The 20873-nt window shown below is 44.0% G+C and overlaps 1 pseudogene; it reads left to right on the top strand.

Annotated features, from left to right (window-relative positions):
* The first annotated feature begins 2477 nt into the window (after positions 1-2477).
* LOC119922848 lies at positions 2478-14209 on the top strand (annotated as a pseudogene).
* Positions 14210-20873: the final 6664 nt, after the last annotated feature.

Here is a 20873-nt window from a genome sequence, read left to right as displayed (position 1 = left end):
TAAATGAATGAGTGGGACTGTGGAACCCTCATTGACCTTTTTTGCCATTGTTGGACTTAACCATCAGGGGGACCTTCTTCAAATATGAAAGACTATATGCATAGTAAGCACTATATTGTATTGCATTGTACTCTTCCAAGCACTTTGTGTAGTGCTCTGCACATAGTAAACACACAATAAATAAGTGTATATGTATAATCTGTATGTATGTGTATAACATATATAGCTACATCGATCGTATGTATCTCTTTCTATATGACTATATATAGATAATAATAATAACAATAACAATAATAATAATAATAATAATAATAATAATAATAATAATAATAATGGCATTTATTAAGTGCTTACTACATGCAAAGCACTGTTCTAAGAGCTGGAGCGGTTACAAGGCGATCAGATTGTCCCACGGGGGGCTCACAGTCTTTATCCTCATTTTACAGATGAGGTCACTGAGGCACAGAGAGGTTTATTGACTTGCCCAAAGTCACACAGCTGACAACTGGTAGAGCCAGCATTTGTACCCACGAACCCTGACTCGAAAGCCCGGGCTGTTTCCACTGAATCATGTTGCTTCTCTAAATCTTTATCTACCTGTATATACACATATTATTTGTTGAGCACTTATTACATGCAGATAACTGTACTAAGGACTTGGGAGCCTTCAGTAATTAACTTGTTCCTGCCCTACTGTTTAGGGGCAATGTTGGAAACATAACAAGGGCTTAACAAATACCTTAAAAAATTCAGAAAACAAGAGGCTCACAATGGAAGAATAAAGGCTAGGAAAGGAGGAGGAGATTAGAATTGAATACGTAAGGCGAAGTGAAATAAAAACGAGAAAGATATCATAAAAAGACAAGACCAGTGATAAATACAAAACTAACAAAAAATGTGACTAAAGGATCAGGGTTTTAGGCTCCTCGTGTCTCAGCTAGGGCTGGTAAGAGCCCGGAAGTCACAACAGCCATATCCACAGGCATCATTACATTTGAAAAGTGGTTACAGGAACTTTAATGCTGCTCCCTCATGCTGGCCACCTGGAGTAGGGCTTGATCGGATTCCAAAATGGTATGGGGTTTGGGCAGTCTCCCTTTCCCAGGTTGCAGCCCACTGGTAAAGGAGAAATGAGAACCTCAAGCTGATGCTTCTTTTCCCTCTCTGAAGGCAAATAGAAAGCAGAACTTTAGTCTTCTAGACCATGAGCCCGTTGTTGGGTAGGGACCGTCTCTATATGTTGCCGACTTGCATTTCCCAAGCGCTTAGTACAGTGCACTGTACACAGTAAGGACTCAATAAATATGAGTGAATGAATGAATGAACTAGCCTCTTTTCTGTTAGGAACAGGTCTAGATTGAGGAGAATTGAATCAATCAGTCAATAGCATTTACTGAGCAACTACTATGCACAAATCATTGTAATAAGTCCTTGCAATAAAACAATCCCTGTCCTCTAGGGATTTAGTGAATATAGTCAGAGAGCTCACTTTGAACCGATTGTTTGGGCCAATGGAGGAATATTTCATTCTCCAAGTACAGGACAGATTTACCACAGTTCAAAGGGGATAATCCTTTGGTCCAGCCTATCCAGTCTATGTGAGCCCAAGCTGATTGTGGTTACACACCTCTTCTTGCTAAATACCTTGACTAAGGCAAGAAAACAAGGTCTATTAATCAATCAGTCAATCAACTGTATGTATTGAGTGCTCACTGTGATTATTCATTCATTCATTCAATCGTATTTATTGAGTGCTTACTGTTTTTAGAGCACTGTACTAAGCATTTGGAAAGTACAATTCAGCAACAATGTCTGCCAAACAACGGACTCACAGTCCACTAGGGGGGAGACAGATGTCAAAACAAGTATACAGTCATCAATAACATCGATATAAATAAATATAATTATATATATATGCATCATTAATAAAATAAATAGAATAATAAATATGTACATATATACACAAGTGCTGTGGGGCAGGGAGGGGCAGAGGGAGTGAGCACTGAACTGAGGGCTTGTGAAAATACAATATAGCAGAGTTGGTAGACACATTCCCTGCTCAAAGCAAACATTCAGTGTAGAGTGGGAGACAGAAGTGAACAGAAATGAATAATTTTAATTATGGATACGCACATAAGTATTATGGGGCTGGAGGGAGTTAAAAAAGAATGCAAATCCTAGTGAAAGGCCAGTTTGAAAGGGAGTGGGAGAAGAGGAAATGAGGGCTTAGTCAAGGATGGCTTCTTGGAGGAAATGTGTTTTTAGTAAGGTTTGTAAGGTGGGAAGAGTCAATGTCTATCAACAAATATGTGAAAGCTGAGAACAATCTTTAGAGTTTGGACAAGATTTCGCTGTTTGGAACATGGCATGAGCCTTGGCATGGACTGGGTGCTCTAACGAATGCTGTGTCTCTTCTCTCAGTTTCGGCAGTTTCCCCTGAAGGAAGACTCTTCTGGTTCTGGTGGTGAATCCAAAGGATGGATCTCATGGAGATCGTTTTTGGGATCTTGATCCTACTGGTCAACAACTTCGGGGTTTTAGGGAATGTGTTCCTCCTTCTGGGGTACGTCTACCTGGTCTTTGCCAACGAAAAGACAAAGTCCTCAGATCTAAACCTTGCCCACCTGGCTATAGCCAACACCATGACCCTTCTGGCCAAGGGCATCCCAGACATCCTGTCAGCCTGGAGACTGAGACATTTCTTGGGTGATGTTGGTTGTAAAACCCTCCTTTACCTGTACAGACTGTCCCGAGGCCTGACCATCTTCACCATCTGCCTCCTGAGCGTCTTCCAGGCCCTCACCATCAGTCCCACCACCTCCCAGTGGACAGGACTTAAAGCTAAATTACCCAAGTGTATCACCCCAACTTGTCTTCTCTCCTGGATCCTCAATATGCTAGTGGATGTTACTACACCCATACACGTGACAGGTCCGCAGAACAGCACAAGTAGGCAAACTGTAAACATTCTGAAATAATGTTCCTCCACTAACATTAGTGCAATAACCACCCTGGTCAATGCAATCGTGCTCTCCTTTCGGGATCTGTTTTTTGTGGGGCTCATGAGTGGGTCCAGCGGTTACATGGTGCTTGTCCTGCACAGACACCACAGGCAGGTCCAGCACTTTCGTGGATCTGGCCACTCCTCCAGGGAGATGCCCGAGGTCAGAGCAGCCAGATATGTTCTTGCCCTAGTGACCCTCTACATCCTTCTGTATGTGCGTGAGACCATCACCCTAGGTGTCTTAATCAACATTAGGAAAATTTGACTCTACTTCTGACCACACATATGATTTTGACATTCTCCTTCTCAGCTGTAAGTCCATTCTTGATGATTCTTAGTCACAGGAGGATAAGAACTTTCAGGAAGAGGACTTTACCTGTTTGGGACACTTACCTCTCCCCAGTCCCAGAAAAATGAAATGTTCATTCCCTGTGTCCTGCAGTCAGTAAATCAGAGAGTCTTGGGAACTGCAGTCCCACAGATGTGCCCCATTGAGTTAGAGACCATGCCTGGCTGGCCAAACTCTAAGAATTCATCATCTAGCTAGGCCCCATACTCCCTGATGTCAGGGAGACGTGGCACCCTGATCTCTGCACTAAAACAACTGGATAGATCCCGGGAATGGAACTCAGGAGGTCATGGATGCTAATCCCAGCTCTGCCACATGTCTACTGGGTGACCCTAGGCAAGTCACCAAACATCTCTGGGCCTCGGTTCCCTCATATTTGAAATAATAATGATGATGATGATGATAATAATAATAATAATAATAACAATAATGGCATTTATTAAGCCCTTTCTATGTGCAAAACACTATTCTAACCGCGGGGGAGGTTACAAGGTGTTCAGGTTGTTCAACGGGGGGCTCACAGTCTTCATCCCCATTTTACAGATGAGAGAACTGAGGCCCAGAGAAGTTAAATGACTTGCCCAAAGTCACACAGCTGACAATTGGCGGAGCCGGGATTTGAACCCATGACCTCTGATTCCAAAGCCCGGGCTCTTGCCACTGAGCAACGCTGCTTCTCTGGAAGCTTCTCAAATGGGGATTGAGACTGTGAGCCCCACGTAGGACAGGGACTGTGTCCAACCTAATTTGCTTGTGTCCACCCCAGCGCTTAGTACAGTTCCTGGCACATAGTGAATACTTAACAAATACCATAACTATTATTATTATTACTATTATATATGAACTCTTCAAAGTATGAAACCTTAGCTTTATCCTTGACTCTTTATACCTAACAATTATTCAGTTCAGTCTGTCATTACATCCTCTCTTCTGCCCTCATAATATGTCCTGCAGCCATTCTTCATTGACAGTCCAAATGAACACAGTCCTAATATAGCTATTCCTCATATCCTGGGTAGACTACTACTACTAAAGAAGCAGTGTGGCTTAGTGGAAAGAGACCGGGCTTGGGAGTCAGAGGACATGGGTTCTAATCCTGGCACTGCCACTTGTCTCCTCTGTGACCTTGGACAAGGCACTTAAATCCACTGTGCCTCAGTTACCTCATCTGCAAAATGGGGATGAAGACTGTAAGCCCCGCATGGGACAGACTGATTACCTTGAATCTACCCCAGTGCTTAGACGAGTGTCTGGCACACATTAATTGATTAACAAATACCATAATTATTACCATTTGACTCTCCTCGTTTATCTCTCTGATTCTAGCCTCTTCCCTTTCTAGCCTATACCTCATTCTTCTGCGCTGGACTATCTTGTCAAACGACCTTTCTGCAAGTATCTCTCCAGTCAAAAACCATCAGTGATTACCTTTAATTCATTCATTCAATCATATTTATTGAGCACTTACTGTGTGCAAAGCACTGTACTAAGCATTTGGAAAGTACAATTCAGCAACAGAGACAATTCCTAACCAACAACAGGATCACAGCCTAGAAGGGGGAGACAGATATCAAAACAAAACAAGTAGACGGGCATCATTAGCATCGCATCATTAGCATCAAAATGAATAGAATTATTGATATATGCACATCATTAATAAAATATATAGAATAATAAATATGTAAAATATACACAAGTGCTGTGGGGATGGGAAGTGGTAGAGCACAGGGAGGGAGTGGGGGCGATGGGGAGGGGAGGAGGAGCAGAAGAAAAGGGGGCTCAGTCTGGGAAGTTCTCCTGGAGGAGGTGAGCCTTCAATAGCACTTTGAAGGGGGGAAGAGTGATTGGCAGATTTGAGGACGGATGTGTTCCAGGCCAGAGGTAGGATGTGGGTCAGTGTGGGTCAGGGGTCGACGGTGGGACCCGCAAGAGCAAGGCACAGTGAAAAGGTTAGCACCTGAGGAGTGGAGTGTATGGGCTGGATGTAAAAGGAGAGAAGAGAGGTGAGGTAAAAAACGGCAAAGTGATGGAGAGCTTTGAAGCCAATAGAGAGGAGCTTTTATTTCATACGAAGGTTGATAGGCAACCACTGGAGGGTTTTGTGGAGGAGGGTGACATGCCCAGAGTGTTTCTGTAGAAAGATTATCCGGGCAGCAGAGTGAAGTATGGACTGAAGCATGGAGAGACAGCAGGTTGGAAGATCAGAAAGGAGGCTGATGCAGTAATTCAGTCGAGATATGATTAGAGATTTTTACCAACAGTGTAGAAGTTTGGATGGGGGAAAGGGCAGATCTTGGCGATGTTGTGAAGGTGAGACTGGCAGGTTTTGGTGACAGATTGGATATGTGGGGTAAATTCATTCATTGTCAGTCATATTTAATGAGCGCTTACTGTGTGCAGAGCACTGTTCTGAGCGCTGGAAGGGTAGTGGTTCCACAGTGACAGGAAAGTCAGGGGGAGGACAGGGCTTGGGAGGGAAGATAAGGAGCTCAGTCTTAGAAATGTTTTAGGTGGCAGGCGGACATCCAGGTGGAGATGTTCCTCTCCACATCAAACTGAAACCACTGAACACTAGTTTAATTATCAATCTATACAAATGACTTCCAAACCTACCTCTACACCAGCAACCTCTCACCTTAAGCTACAATCCTCTATTTCCTCTTGTCTGCATGACATCTCCACATAGATGTCTTGCTAACATTTCAAACTGAGAAATAGCACAGCCCTGGGAGTCAGTAGGACCTGGGTTCTAATCCCAGCTCCACCACCTGTCTGCTATGTGATCTTCGGGAGGCTACTTCACTTCTATGTGCCTCAGTGATATCATCTTTATAATGGGGATTGAGACTGTGAGCCCCATGTGGGACAGGAATGATGTCAAACTCGATTTGCTTGAATCCAGGCCAGTGCTTAATATAATGTCTGGCATAGAGTAAACGCTTAACAAATATGACAATTATAATTATTACTCAGCATGACCCAAACCTAACTTCTTTATCTTCCTTCACCAAAACAGTCCTCCTCCTAACTTAACTTTCTCTGACATTAACACCACCATTCTCCCTGTCCCAGAAGCAGACACATTTAGGGCATCTTAGAATCCTCATTATTATTCACATCCAGTCAACTGCTAATTCCTGTTGGGTCTTATTCCAAGGAGCTCACATATTTACTCTTGAATGAACGATTTAATTGTCTCAAAAATTAACTTCCCTTCTCCTTCGATACCTGAGGCACATGTGCAAGAGTGACATTGTTCAGGAACTCGGTTAGCAGGCAAACTGCTCAATTCCTATCCTTTGCTCTTTGACTGAACTGTGCATTGAACATGGTCAGAACTAAATCTTTCCAAACAAAAATGTTGTTTCTAGGAAATGTTTCCCTGAAGGAGCAGGGCCTAGTGGATAAAGCATGGGCCTGGGAGTCAGAAAGACCTGAGTTATAACACTGGCTTTACTACTTGTCTTCTGTGTGATCTTGGGCAATTCACTTAAACTTCTCTGTGCTTGTTACCTCATTCATAAAATGGGGGTTAAGACAGTGAGTCCCATGTAGGATAGGGACTGTGTCCAACCTAATTAGCTTGTACCTACCCTATGTTTAGCACAGTGTGTGGCACATTGTACGTGCTTAACAAATATCATTATTATTATTATTATTACTACTATCATCACTATTACAACGAAAATACTTGTAATCCTAGACTGCATAGTTTGTAATTATACGTTGGGCTTTAGGGGGAATTAGTGTTCAGACTTCTAGAGTCCTGAAAGGTTCTATTTAAGGATGGTGGATGCATAGTTGAAGGGAGGGGTCACAGTGGAAAAAGGCTTGTTTGAAACTTAAGGTGGCAACAAAGAAGTGACCAGGTTGATGGGCAGAGGTCAGTACAAGGAAACCACCTACCAGATCAGGGGAGAGGATTGAGCATGAGGGTAACACTATATGATAGGTCACAGATGGTGCAGAAGTCCAAGAGACACCCGGATGGAACACTGGCAACCAATGGACATGAAGAAGGGTGTGTGTAGGTGAGTGGATTGTACCTATCGGGATGTATTCTATGGCAATTACAGATAGTTTATTCATAAGACTGCTATTGATGTGGTGCCCTTCCTTGATATGTTATGGTAATAAAGCTGCTTCTTGCAGCCTCTGAGTATCTCCTCGGTGCAGCTTTGCGACATTGATCAACTGAAGCTAACATCTTGTTGCAGCGAGCAGGATCCAGCTCAGATTCTATTATGGGGAAACCTATCCCCGCTGGCCAAGAGCGCCTATAATTTTCTTCCCTCTCCCCCTTCCTTCCCCTGCCATAGTAAATAAACCTGAGCCCCATGGTTGGTACAAAAATAGACTTTATTGCTACTTTCCCCCCTTACTTTGGGTTCTCTTTAACGGGAGCTATTCAACCTGGCAACCAACAAGAAAGAGAACTCAATATAAGTTAACTGATTCCCTTATTTATTGCTAAATGGGGTGATCAGGTACCTTCCCCTTCCCCTTGCCTTGTTGTCCTTTGAACTCCTTGAGGGACCCCTGCTGCCTGGTCTCAACTACTTTTAACTAGAGGTTTATAGTATATTTTGTGTTCCACGCATCCTAACTCAAGTTCTTTTCTTCAGGTGACAGTATCCTTTCCTTCATAGGTGGTCTTTTCCTCTTTTGGAATGCCTGGCCTTTTACCTTATATATTCGTTTATATTTCGTATTTTGTAAGCATTTACTACATGTCGAGAACTATTATAAGCACTGGAGTAGATTCTTACTAGGTTGGACACAGTCCTTGTCTCTCATAGGGCTCACAGTGTAAATTGGAGGGAAGAGGACTTAATCTCCACTTTACATATGAGGGAATTGAAGCAAGGGAAGTTAAGTGACTTGCCCAGGGTCACGCAGCAGGCACATGGCAGAGTCTGGATTAGAACACATATCCTCGGACTCCCAGGTCTGTGGTCTTTCCACTAGGCCACGCTGTTTCTCCATATCTGCATCCGTGGCTTTCAATCTGCCACTCCGTCCACTAGGATAACGGGCTTCCGTCCAGCTTGTTCTAATGAATGCTTCACTAAGGGCTTTAGGGTTCTTTACAAATTGGCCACCCACCCCTTTAAGACCTGAGAGTTTGTTTGCCAGGCACCCACGTCAGGCTTCACAGCTCCCTTACTTTCCTCTGCATGGTTTAGGCAGGCTTGCAAACTTTCAGTTTCTTCTCTACCCACCTCCCTTTCCCTTCCGGACTTAATCCTAGCCACCTTCTGCCACACTTCTAATTCTGAGTTTAAGGCTTCCTGATTCCTAATACTCCCTTTAGCCATTTACTGTCCTAGCAAATGACAGTCGATCCATTTTTCTTTATTGTTGCCGTCTGCCTCCACGCATCTGGTGCAGCTGGGAGATGGGCACGTGCAATGGAAGAACACAGGCCAGGCGAGTCTCAAGGTGGACAAGGAGACTGTTTATTCAGCACACTGCGGAGGATTTTATACAGTGAGGAGCCTCAAGGGAGTTAGGTGACAGGCGGATGAATGCAAGCTTATCAGCAAGGCTGAGCTTATCAGCAAGACTGAGCTCATCAGCAAGGCTGAGCTTATCAGCAAGGCTGAGCTCATGCTTAGATCGGCACGTTCCTAAGGCAATTCTCAGAACAGCGCCAAGTTATTTATCTAGCAGCCTGACTTCCTTCATTGTTCCTTGTAGGTCTTCCTGTGAGCACGGAAGGCCGGGGGGCCTGGCTTACTACTTAGGCCCAGATATTAGGTCTGCCACACATTATGAGCTCTCTACACTCTTCTGAGAGGGTCACCATTTCCATCAAATAATCCAAGTCACTTAGAAAGAGCATGCAATATACTGACAAACGAGGGTAGGACAGAGCTGGAGGATAAAATCCAAAGTGCAAGAGGAATCCCCAAAGAGAGAAAGAGGGAGAGAGAGATAGCATGTGTATTCAGCTGCAAAGTCTGAAACACAGAATCACATTTCTGACACCATTTTTGTTGTGTCTCAGTAAGGTCTATTAGGGATGGGGGGCGGGGGGTTCGTGACAGCTTTACTAACTGAAACTTTACCACGATATTCAGTATCATAGTAAGAAAACATTTACTACCATACAGAAAACATTAATAGTAAAGGGTCCTGCTTCCGTTAAGCCCTCAACCCAAGGGCAATGAGATCTCTGACACAATTTAAGCCCTCAACCCAGGGGCTTTGAGAATTTCTCCCACTGCGAGATGATTAATCTTTGTCAGTTTTCAGTCCTAGGACAGGCTGAGACCAGCATAAGTGTCCACGGTGAAAAGGTCTCCTCCTTCCTGGGCAACCTCTGTCTTCTCTTTGGAGGACAGTGAGCAGCAGCAACAGGTGTTTTTCCCCTAAACATTATGCTATGCTTGTTGACTGTAACTTCGAGCTTCTTCTGCATGATGGCCCTAACCTACCAGTTACAGTTCCATTGTCTTCTGCCCTTAGAATATATCCTGCCCGGGTCCCTACGGGTCACAGGAAGTGATGCAAGGAAGGGCATTAAGACTACAATGTTTTTGATCTGAGGTGCAAACTGTATAGCGACCAACTGATACAAGCCACCTTGGAACCCAAACTGTCTATATCAGTCAGAAATCCAGAGGAGGTTAGAAGCCTCCAGGCCCCGAGGATTGTACTTCTTCTCTCAAAGGCCCAAGGGAAATGGCCAAACTGCATCCACAATTTTGAGGTAGGTTTCTGCGGGGGGCTGTGTGGGAGGGGAAGGGGCAAGGCTTAGAAACTCAGAAACTACATTTCCTAGGGTTCAGAATGCTGCTTCCTTTTTCCTTAAACAGGAAAGGGAAATAAATCCCTCCTTCAGAAACTAAAATTCATAGAAAACAGGTCTGGACTGTTTAGTACCCCATCAGAGCAGCATCTGGAAGTTTAAAGAGATTAGTTAAAATTTCACTTTATCAGAATAACACAGATAAAGTGAAATTTTAACTCATTTATTTATGAGCTTTTGGGTCCCTTGACACAGACTCAAGAATTATAAATTTGTAAACAAAATAAATGCACTTTGGAAATTTAAGCCCTGGTAATTATCAGTTGGGTAGATGGGCATGTTCAATAATTAAGCCTTGGTATTCCCCAGTAGATCCCTGCACAACCTTAGGGAAAAGTACTAAATTTCCTGACCAACCCTGCAGGTTCCAGGATAAAGAACCTACTGCTTTGGGGGATGGACAATCACCTTCCATAAAGAGCATAGGAGACCTAGATTCAACTCCAGTTCTGCCTCTTCCCTATTGTGTGGCCTTGGGAAAGTCATTTAACCTCTATTGGATTGTTCTCTCATATGCAAAATGGAGATTATACATCTGTTTTTCCTCCCCCTTAGAATATTAGCTCCCTGAAAGACAGGGAATGTTATCTGATCTAACCATATTTTATCAACTTCAGCTCTTAGCCAGGTCTTGTCACATAGTAAGCCCTTACCAAATACTTTCATTTTCCTCAAATATAAATGGGGGTTAAATACTTGAGAATAAATAATAATTATAAAGAATGATGGCATTTGTTAAGTGCTTACTATGTGCCAAGCACTGTTCTAAGCCCTGGGGGGGGATACAAGATAATCAGATTGTCCCACATGGGGCTCACAGTCTTAATCCCAATTTTACAGATGAGGTAACCGAGGCATAGGGAAGTTAAGTGATTTGCCAAAGTCACACAGCTGACAAGTGGTGGAGCCTTGATTAGAACCAATGACCTGTGACTCCCAAGCCCATGCTCTTTCCATTGAGTCAGCTGCTGAGAATCTCCTATCTGACTGTGAGCCTCTTGTGGGATAGAGATTATGTCCCATCTGATTAATTTGTACCTACCTGAATGCTTAAAACAGTGCTTGACACATAGTAAGTGCTTTATAAATACCTTTAACCAAAATAAAAGGAAAATAAATTTAAAAATTAAAACCATAAAAATAAACAATAGCAATAATAAAAATAATAAAACAAAAATAATTAAAAAAATTTGAATCTATACTATTGAGACACTTTCATGGGAAAACAAGTCACACCCAATCATTTGGAAACTTTCCAAGGTGAATGTTTACAGCAAGTAAGCTTACCTCTACTTGGGCCCAATCTCTCTCTCTCTCTCTCTCTCTCTCTCTCTCTCTCTCTCTCTCTCTCTCTCTCTCTCTCCATCTCTTGAGATGGGAAAGAAATTAATAAATTACCGGTACCAACAGTAAATGCTCATGTCAAGGTGAGGGAAAGAATTTCGAGAAGTGATAGCTTGAAAGAAAAATGTAAAAAATGAAAGAAAGCATTTAGTTGAATATTGGTGATTTTAGACAAATTCAAGCAGAGGAATTTTAGAAAGCCCAATTTAATTCAAAAGAAATATTTTCAAAGGGCAACAGTAAAACAAGACTGAATTTGTGCAAATGTACGTGGGGAAATGAAAAAACACCAATTAAAAGGAAAGAAAAAGACAATCAGTGTGAAAGCAAGAATCTAAGCACAGGATTATGAAGAAAAGCCAGTTACAAATTAGTGAAGTAAAGCAAATTTTTAATTTAGGACCAGATTCAGTTGAGGACCCCTAAATCCTCTCTGACCCACTGTCTGGTTCTCCCTGCCAATATTTTGAGAGACCTGGGGGTGTGCTAGGCACTCTTGGATCACAATGAGTATGTCCTATATTCTGGGAAACCTTTTGAGGTGTGCCAGGGCACCTATGTCCAACCAGAGCCTGTCCTGTGAATTCTAGGAGATTCCCTTGGTCATTAACAATGTGGGATTACCTGGATCAAGAGATGATTCACTAAAGACCATAAAGGTAATAACTTTTTATTCTGTCCAACTGTTCTTCAGTTGATGATCCTTCTTCCCCATCTACCACGGCCAGCTGCTGTACAGGGAGGAGAGTGATGAGCTTGATGTAGAAGCAGAAGGAAGCTTTTCTGTACTGGGACACAGTACTACCCCGCTCTGCTGCGAGCTAGCAGGGTGAGAAGTTAGGAAATACATTCAGTGATTCCCGGGATTCTGGGGCTCTATGTCAGACACCAAAATTTATGAGCTTGTCCCTTCTCCTACAGATCTCCTGGCCAGCATCTCTTCTCATTTTTTCTCTCAGTGTATTTTTCATTTAGAAAGTCAAAATCATCCCTTGCAGATGTTGGCTCAAATAAATATTTTCTCTTTAACTTGCTCACCCATCTGCTTTGGACCTGAGTGATCCAAAGAGTCTGGCGTTATAGGGATCTAGGATCTGGCACCTCATTGCTAGCAGAAAAGAGCACCTGTACAGGTTTGATTGCTGATCACTGCCGTGCTTGTGGGATTGGCCATTTCACCCTATTCATATGTTGCATTTCTATAACAAGCCATCCCAGAAATCAAGCATAATAATCACCACTGTTATTATTATCATAGTTGCCCTTCGGTGCAAATCTAATTCCAATTTCTCAAATGTGGGAGTCCTCTAGAATATAGGCTCAGAATGTGACAATGTTTTCTCCTGGGGTACTCATGCCACCTTCCTCTAGCCAAACTACCATCCTCCCAAGATCTCAGCCACATGCAACTGAAGTTCAGTGAGTTTGGTTAGAAGATTCTGGCATTTTTGCATCTGGGCCTATATTTATTAAAACGTATCTATCATCACGTTTGTTAAGTGTTTACTATGGGAAAAATACTTTCTAATGGCATAATACTTTCTAATGATATTTGTTAAGTACTTACTATGTTCTAGGCACTGTACCCGACACTGTAGTAGATAGAAACTAATCAGGTTGGTCACAGTCCCTGTTGCACATGGGGCTGGCAGACGTAATCCCCATTTTGCAGATGAGGTAACTGACTCAGAGAGAATTGAAGTGACTTCCCCAAGATCAAAGGTCACACTGCAGACAAGTGGTGGAGTCAGGATTAGAATTCATGTTCTTATGACTCCGGGGTCCATTCTCTATCCACAAGTCCATGCTGTTTCACTATTCTAAGCACTTGGGTAGATACAAGTTAATTTGGCATCTGAGCCTGAATTTGTTTTAATAGATTTATTATATTTGGTTAGTTTCTACTATGTGCACAACATTGCTCCAAGTGCTGGGGTAGATCCAATCAGATTGGACCCAGTTCCTGTCCCACACAGTCCCTTGTCCCACCATCTGAGTAGGAGAGAGAACAGGTATTGCAGACCAAATTTGTAGTTGAGGAAACTGAGGAACAGAAAGGTTAAAACACTTGCCCAAGGTCACAGAGCAGACCACTGCCAGAGTCAGGTTTGGATCCTAGGACCTTTGATTTCCAGGCCCATGTCCTCTCCATTAGGCAACACTGCTTCCTTCACAGTACACGGTATCTCCAGTGTTCTTCACAATGCTCACATGATTCGTGTCCTTTCTGTCATTTGAATAGTAGTAGTAGTGGTGGTGGTAGCAATAATAGTACTAGTAGTTATAGTATTATCATGTATTAAGTGCTCACTGAGCACAGAGCACTGAAGAGCTGGAAAAAGGTACAGATGGGAAATAGACATTGTCCATATTCCCTAAGAAGCTCACAGTCAAAAATTAAAATGCAGAGTGGGGACTGGTGATTGATAAGGAGAGATGTAACAAACAAACCCCAAAAACCCATTATGACAATATGAGGACAGAAACAAAGTGCAGTAGGATACTGTGGCAAGAGGAACAGAATTTCAGGCTCCTCTAGGCTCAGAGTCGACAATCACAACTACAGCCACTGTGACCATTACAGCAGCAGTTTTTGCAGAGGTTATGCCATGTTGTGACTGCTTTTGTTTGTACCGCAGGAATGGTGGAAGATGGGTCAAAATGGAGAGTCCTCAGTGGCCTGGAGGAGAGCGGGTGAGGGATCTTGGGGTGGAAGGATTATCTTCCATGCCACTGCCTTAGATGTTCTCTTAACTTAGCTCATTAGGTGTTCTGTTTTCAGGACTCCACCAGCAGCTCCATTTCAGAGTCAGTAATACTGGTCCATGCTTCCATGAGATGCTCTTCCTAGTCTGGTCATTCCAGATGAGCCCATTGTTCATTCTTGCTGTTGCCAGCAACTGCCCTCTGTCAAAGTTGTGTGGGGTACCTGAAAGAAAATTCTCACAAAAGTTGTGCCCCACCACCCCCAGCATCCTAGCATAATAGCAGCGATGACTTTAGCTACCCAGTTAGCACAGTTATCCAAATACTTAGCCATCACTCCCTCTGTCTTTGTGTTCGTGGTTTATATACTCTTTTTGAAGATGCTAGATTATCTTGTTCATTCATTCATTCAATCAATCGTATTTATTGAGCACTTACTATTTGCATAGTACTGTACTAAGCGCTTGGAAAGTACTATTCTGCAACAGATAGAGACAATCCCCATCTTGTTCTTGCTGCAGTTCTATTGCCCTTTTTTGCTGTTGCCAGTGACTCCTGATCTCATCAACCTGCCTTTGGGCTTCCTTCACTCTTGTGGCACTGCCTGTAACTCCTCCATCTCTGTCCTCTTTCTACTTCCAGTACCCACAACCCCAGTTGGGGTTTAACTACAATGCAGTGCAGTTTAACTACCCCAATATGTACCATTGATTGGCCTCAGCCTCGCTAAACGTCAATCACCCAAGCACTTCCAGACAGAGGACTGGATTCCCCTTTGATTTCTGCTAAATGAAATCAAATCCATGCCTGGATACTGTCTATCATGTTCCCTCTCTCACGGTTTCATTCTGTTTTTGGCCACATGTAGAGTATAAATTCCAAAACAGGTTTAACTACCTCCTTTTCTGTAAAGGCAAAACTACTTGCTACCGACACTCCTACTGTCATTGGACCTAACAAAGCCTTCCACAGCTTGTCATGGTGAGCAGAACGAGTCTGTCACAGCCTGCCTTATCACCAGCCAATCCATAAGGACTTGGAGGACTAATTCGCTGATTACTTCCCTGACACTTCTGTCATAGGTTGGTCTGCATCACGTTAAGATAATTCTGTGTTACTCTACTTTATGTTCACAGGTCTTGGGGAGTATGGATTATGTGGGCATGTACGTTCAAAACTGTTTTGAGTGAGGAGATTCAATAAATATTCCTCAATCTCAAAGATCTTTCTAATTTTCATCAACCAAGTCATTTCTAAGGCTGAAGAAGCTATTCCCACTCCATTCCCACACACAGCACTTATGTACAGCTATTTCACTTCCCACTTACCTATTATTAATTACAGTGTTTGTTGCATCCACTAGATTGTAAGCTCCTTGGCAGCAGGAATTGTATCTACAAACTCCACTGTACTCTCCTAAGAGCTTAATACAGGCTCTGCACATGGTAGGAATTCAATAAATATGATGGATTGATTGAATGATTCATTGATAAATTAAAGTCATCTTCAAGAATGCAATGAAGTGGAGCATTGAGGCAATTATCTGATTCATTTAAGCTGAAAGAGAATGTGCCCCAGCCCCCTCGATATTGCAAGTGAAATTAGAAATATCTCTGGCTCCAAGGCAGTTGGGAAAGTTCACCAGGAGACCATCAGTGTCTCCTGGCTGACAACTGAGAAGGGCCCTATCAACTGGCCACTTCCACAACTCTCTATTCCTCTATTGGCATCTACAGTTTTGACATTCGGGAATCCATTGATCCAACACTGACTACTCCGTCAAATGTATTTTCTTTTATCAGTATTCATTCATTCATTCATTCATTCAATCGTATTCATTGAACACTTACTGTGTGCAGAGCACTCTACTAAGCGCTTGGGAAGTACAAGCTGGCAACATATAGAGACGGTCCCTACCCAACAGCGGGCTCACAGTATAGAAGGGGGAGACAGAGAAGAAAACAAAACATATTAACAAAATAAAATAAATAGAATAAATATGTACAACTAAAATAAATAAATAAATAAATACGTACAAACATATATACATATATGCAGTTGCTGTGGAGAGGGGAAGGAGGTAAGGTGGGGTGATGGGGAGGGGGAGGAGGGGGAGAGGAAGGAGAGGGCTCAATCTGGGAAGGCCTCCTGGAGGAGGTGACCTCTCAGTAGGGCTTTGAAGGGAGGAAGAGAGCTAGCTTGGCAGATGTGCGGAGGGAGGGCATTCCAGGCCAGGGGGACGACGTGGGCCAGGGGTCGACGGCAGGACAGGTGAGAACGAGGCACAGTGAGGAGATTAGCGGCAGAGGAGCGGATGGTGTGGGCTGGGCTGTACAAGGAGAGAAGAGAGGTGAGGTAGGAGGGGCGAGGTGATGGAGAGCCTTGAAGCCGAGGGTGAGGAGTTTTTGCCTGATCCCCTCAGTACTCCTACCTGTCACAAGTCCCGGTCTCTGCTCTATGGGTTCCAAATAAGCCCTTCCTCCTTAGCTGGAGAAGTGGTTTATTTTGTTAATATGTTTTGTTTTGTTGTCTGTCTCCCCCTTCTAGACTGTGAGCCCACTGTTGGGTAGGGACCGTCTCTATATGTTGCCAACCTGTACTTCCCAAGCGTTTAGTACAGTGCTTTGTACACAGTAAGTGCTCAATAAATACGATTGAATGAATGAATGAATGAATGAATCAGGACTACCTTGGAGGTCCTCATGTGGATGGATTAGGACATACATAAAGTGGGATTATTTCTCCCTGCCTTATTTAGGGCTATTTTCATAACTTTCAATTTCCAAAGAGCTTCCAGCTATTTTTTTGCATGGATTCTCTCAACATCCCTGAGACATTAAGGGAGGCTCATCGGACTGCATTGGCACTCCCGATGTACCAGAGCATATTAGTAGCAGGACCGGCACCGGATGTCTGGTCTTCTGAAGCCCTGCCCAACACTTTTTCAGTGTGATCATACCGTGGATCTGCCCATACCTTCTTCCCCTGAAACTCCTTGTGGCTTCCCTCAGGCAGTGTTGTGTGTGGAGCGCAGAGGCTGCACGATTCCAGGAGTCACTGTGAAGTACGTGAACCAGCAGGAGTTCATCCGAGCCCTGGCTGCCTTCCTCAAAAAGTCAGGGAAGCTAAAGGTCCCCGAATGGGTGGACACAGTCAAGCAAGCCAAACACAAAGAATTGGCGCCTTATGACGAGAACTGGTTCTACACTCGAGCTGAAAGCGCCTAACAGGCACCAGGACTATTAGTTTCCTATCTATGCTAGGCACCCTTGGAGATGGAACAGCTGGGCCCGTTGCAGAGTGGGAATGGTTCTGCTCGGAACTGGAATCAGGCAATGGAATTGGCTGATGGAACTGGAGTGTTTACCGGGTAACTAGGACTAGGTGTCTGGGATGGATCGATACAGTCGAGTTGATGGAAGTGCTCCATGCCCACAAGGAGCTCATAGTTTAGACAGCATGTATGACCTAGTGGAAGAAGCCTAGGTTAGGGAGTCAACGCCCAAGGTCACTCTTGTCTGCTGTGTGACCTTAGGCAAGTCACTTCTCTGCCTCAGTTGCCTCATCTTGTAAAGTGGCGGTTGATACTGTGAGCCCCACATAGGACAATTATGACACCTGTCTACATGTTTTGTGTGTTGTATGTCTCCCCCTTCTAGACTGTGAGCCCACTGTTGGGTAGGGACCGTCTCTATATGTTGCCAACTTGTACTTCCCAAGCGCTTAGTCCAGTGCTCTGCACACAGTAAGCACTCAATAAATTCGATTGAATGAATGACAGCCTGTGTCCAACCTGATTTGCTTGTATCCACCATAGTGCTTGGCTCATAGTAAGCACTTAATATTTATTACTCTATTTATTTTATTTGTACATATTTATTCTATTTATTTTGTTAATATGTTTTGTTCTGTGACTTTGGGCAAGTCATTCAACTTCTCTGTGCCTCAGTTCCCTCATCTGTAAAATGGGGATGATGACTGTGAGCCCCACGTGGGACAATCTGATTACCGTGTATCAACTCCAGGGATCTATGGTCGGTCACGCAGTTGTAGATGGATTTGGGGATGGTGACGTACATGTAGCAGATGTCGATGAGGGACAGGTTCCTAAGGAAGAAGTACATGGGCATATGGAGGCGCTGGTCGAGGGCGGTGATAAAAAACAAAAAACCAGCCTCCTTGCTGACCACCCTGTCTCCTGTCTCTCCGCACTCACTTTGTTGTCTGGGTCATTTCTCTACACAAACGTTCAGGCCACATTTCCCCACTCCTCAAGAACCTCCAGTAGCTGCCCATCTACCTCCGCGTCAAACAGACACTCCTTACTATCGGCTTTAAAGCACTCAGTCACCATGCCCACTCCTATCTTAGCTCGCTGCTCTCCTACTACAACCCAACCGGCACACTTTGCTCCTCTAATGCCACCTTCTCATCGTTGACCTCTCGTCCACATCCTGCCTCTGGCCTGGAACATCCTCCCTCTTCACATGTGCCAGACGATCACTCTCCCCACCTTCAAAGTCTTATTGAAGGCACACCTCCCAGAGGCCTGCCTCGACCAGGCCCTCGTTTCCTCCTCTCCCACTCCTTTCCGTGTTGGCCTTGCCCTTGGGTCTGCTCCCTTTATTCACCCCTCCCTCAGCCCCACAGCACTTGTGTACATATCTGCAATTTACTTATTTATATTAATGTCTGTAGACTGTATGTCTACAGATTGTATGTCATTCTAGATTGTCTCTAGACTGTAAGCCTGTCGGGGGCAGGGAATGTGTCCATTAATTCTGTTATACTGTACTTTCCCAGCGCTTAGTACAGTACTCTGCACACAGTAAGCACTCAATAAATACAATTGGGTGATTGATTAAATTACTTGCTCAAGGTCACCCAACATGCCAGGATCAGAGCCACGATTAGAATCCAGGTCTCCTCATTCCCAGCTCTAGGTGTTTTCCAGTAAGTCACACTACCTCCCAGGATGGCAGGATTTCGGCTGGGATACTTCGAAGCTGTTCAGAAAAGTCACATGAAGTCAGGAGTATCCTGAAGTCAATCAATGGTATTTTTAGTGAGCACTTCCTCGGTGCAGAGCACTGTACTGAGCGTGTGGGAGAGTACGATGCAACAGAATTAGCAGACACGTTCCCTGTGCATATCAAGGATGGCAACGATGAGGAGATTCCCCTTCAGGGCCTCCAGGTAGACCAGGAGGAACAGCGTAGCATGGAGCAGCTGCAGCTCCTGGATCTCCAAGAATCCCAGCAGAAGGACCTCCTTCACCTTGGAGACGTTGGGCATGTCCTGCAAGATGTCCTTGGGGGTCATATTAGGACCTGATTTCAGACAGGGATTAAAAATATTCTTGGAGAAATTCACCCGGCAAGTTAATGTCCTTGTCCGGGGATGAACCTCAATCAATCCATTAATCAATCAATGGTATTTATTGAGCACTTACTGTGTGCAGAGAACTGTACTAAGCACTTGGGATAGTCCACTACAACAGAGTTGGCAGACACGTTTCTTGCCCACAGTGAACTTGCTGTCTAGAAGAGGAACCTCCCCTGGTCAATTTGTCCTGCCTCCTGTTTTATTTCAGGACAAAACAGAAAGCGGGAACATTGATGACATCTACTTTATTCTGAAACATCAGCTAAGGTTGTGTCCAGTGTTCTGCACAAAATAAGTGCTTAATATGTTCTGTGGCTTAGTGGAAAGAGCACGGCCTTGGGAGTCAGAGGTTGTGGGTTCTAATCCTGGATCTGACACTTGTCAGTTCTGTGACCTTGGGCAAGTCACTTAACTTCTCTGTGCCTCAGTACCCTCATCTGTAAAATGGGGATGATGGCTGTGAGCCCCACGTGGGACAGTCTGATTACCGTGTATCAACTCCAGCACTTAAAACAGTGTTTGGCACATTAGTGAGCGCTCAACAAATGCCAACATCTTCATCATCATCGTCATCATCATCATCATCATCATTTGGGATTATAAAAATCTACAACGCAGGGGCTGTGTAATCCCAACACTATGTGTTTAGGGAAGGCTGGTGCTGTGTAATTCACTTAGTCAGACACTACGTGCACTAGCCAATTCATCCTGAAACACAGCACACTGCATCTTTATAGGCTCCTAGTGTAGAATGAAAGTTTGCAAATTCTCAGACGGCTTCCTAGACAAGACATGTTCTAGCAAAAACAAAGATTATGGCAAAATTGAGTCTATCAACAGGATTTTTTATAGTATCTGTTGAGGGTTTGCTATGTGCTGGGCACGTACTAAGCACTGCGGGGGATACAAGCAAATCGGGTTGGATACAGTCCCTGTCCCACAAGGAGCTCACAGTCTTAATCCCCGTCTTATGGATGAGGTAACTGAGACACAAAGAAGAGACGTGATTTGCCCAATGTTACACACCAGATAAGTGTAAGAATTGGGATTAGAACTCAGGTCCTCTAGACTCCCGGGGCCATGATCTTTCCACTAAGCAACACTGCTTTTAGTTTAGCGAAATTGTGACTCTAACCCTGGTCATCCCAGTTCCCTACTGAAATTTCCCTCACCTTTCCCCTGCTCCTCTCCGGAGTCACCGGGCCTGTCCTGGACTGGGGAGCACCGACCTCTGCTGAAAGAGAGGTTCACTCCATCTCGTCTGTCCTGGA

The sequence above is a fragment of the Tachyglossus aculeatus genome, unplaced genomic scaffold (assembly GCF_015852505.1).
Source record: "Tachyglossus aculeatus isolate mTacAcu1 unplaced genomic scaffold, mTacAcu1.pri scaffold_127_arrow_ctg1, whole genome shotgun sequence".
In the NCBI taxonomy this organism is placed as follows: domain Eukaryota; kingdom Metazoa; phylum Chordata; class Mammalia; order Monotremata; family Tachyglossidae; genus Tachyglossus; species Tachyglossus aculeatus.
This window is presented reverse-complemented; position numbering and strand designations above follow the sequence as displayed.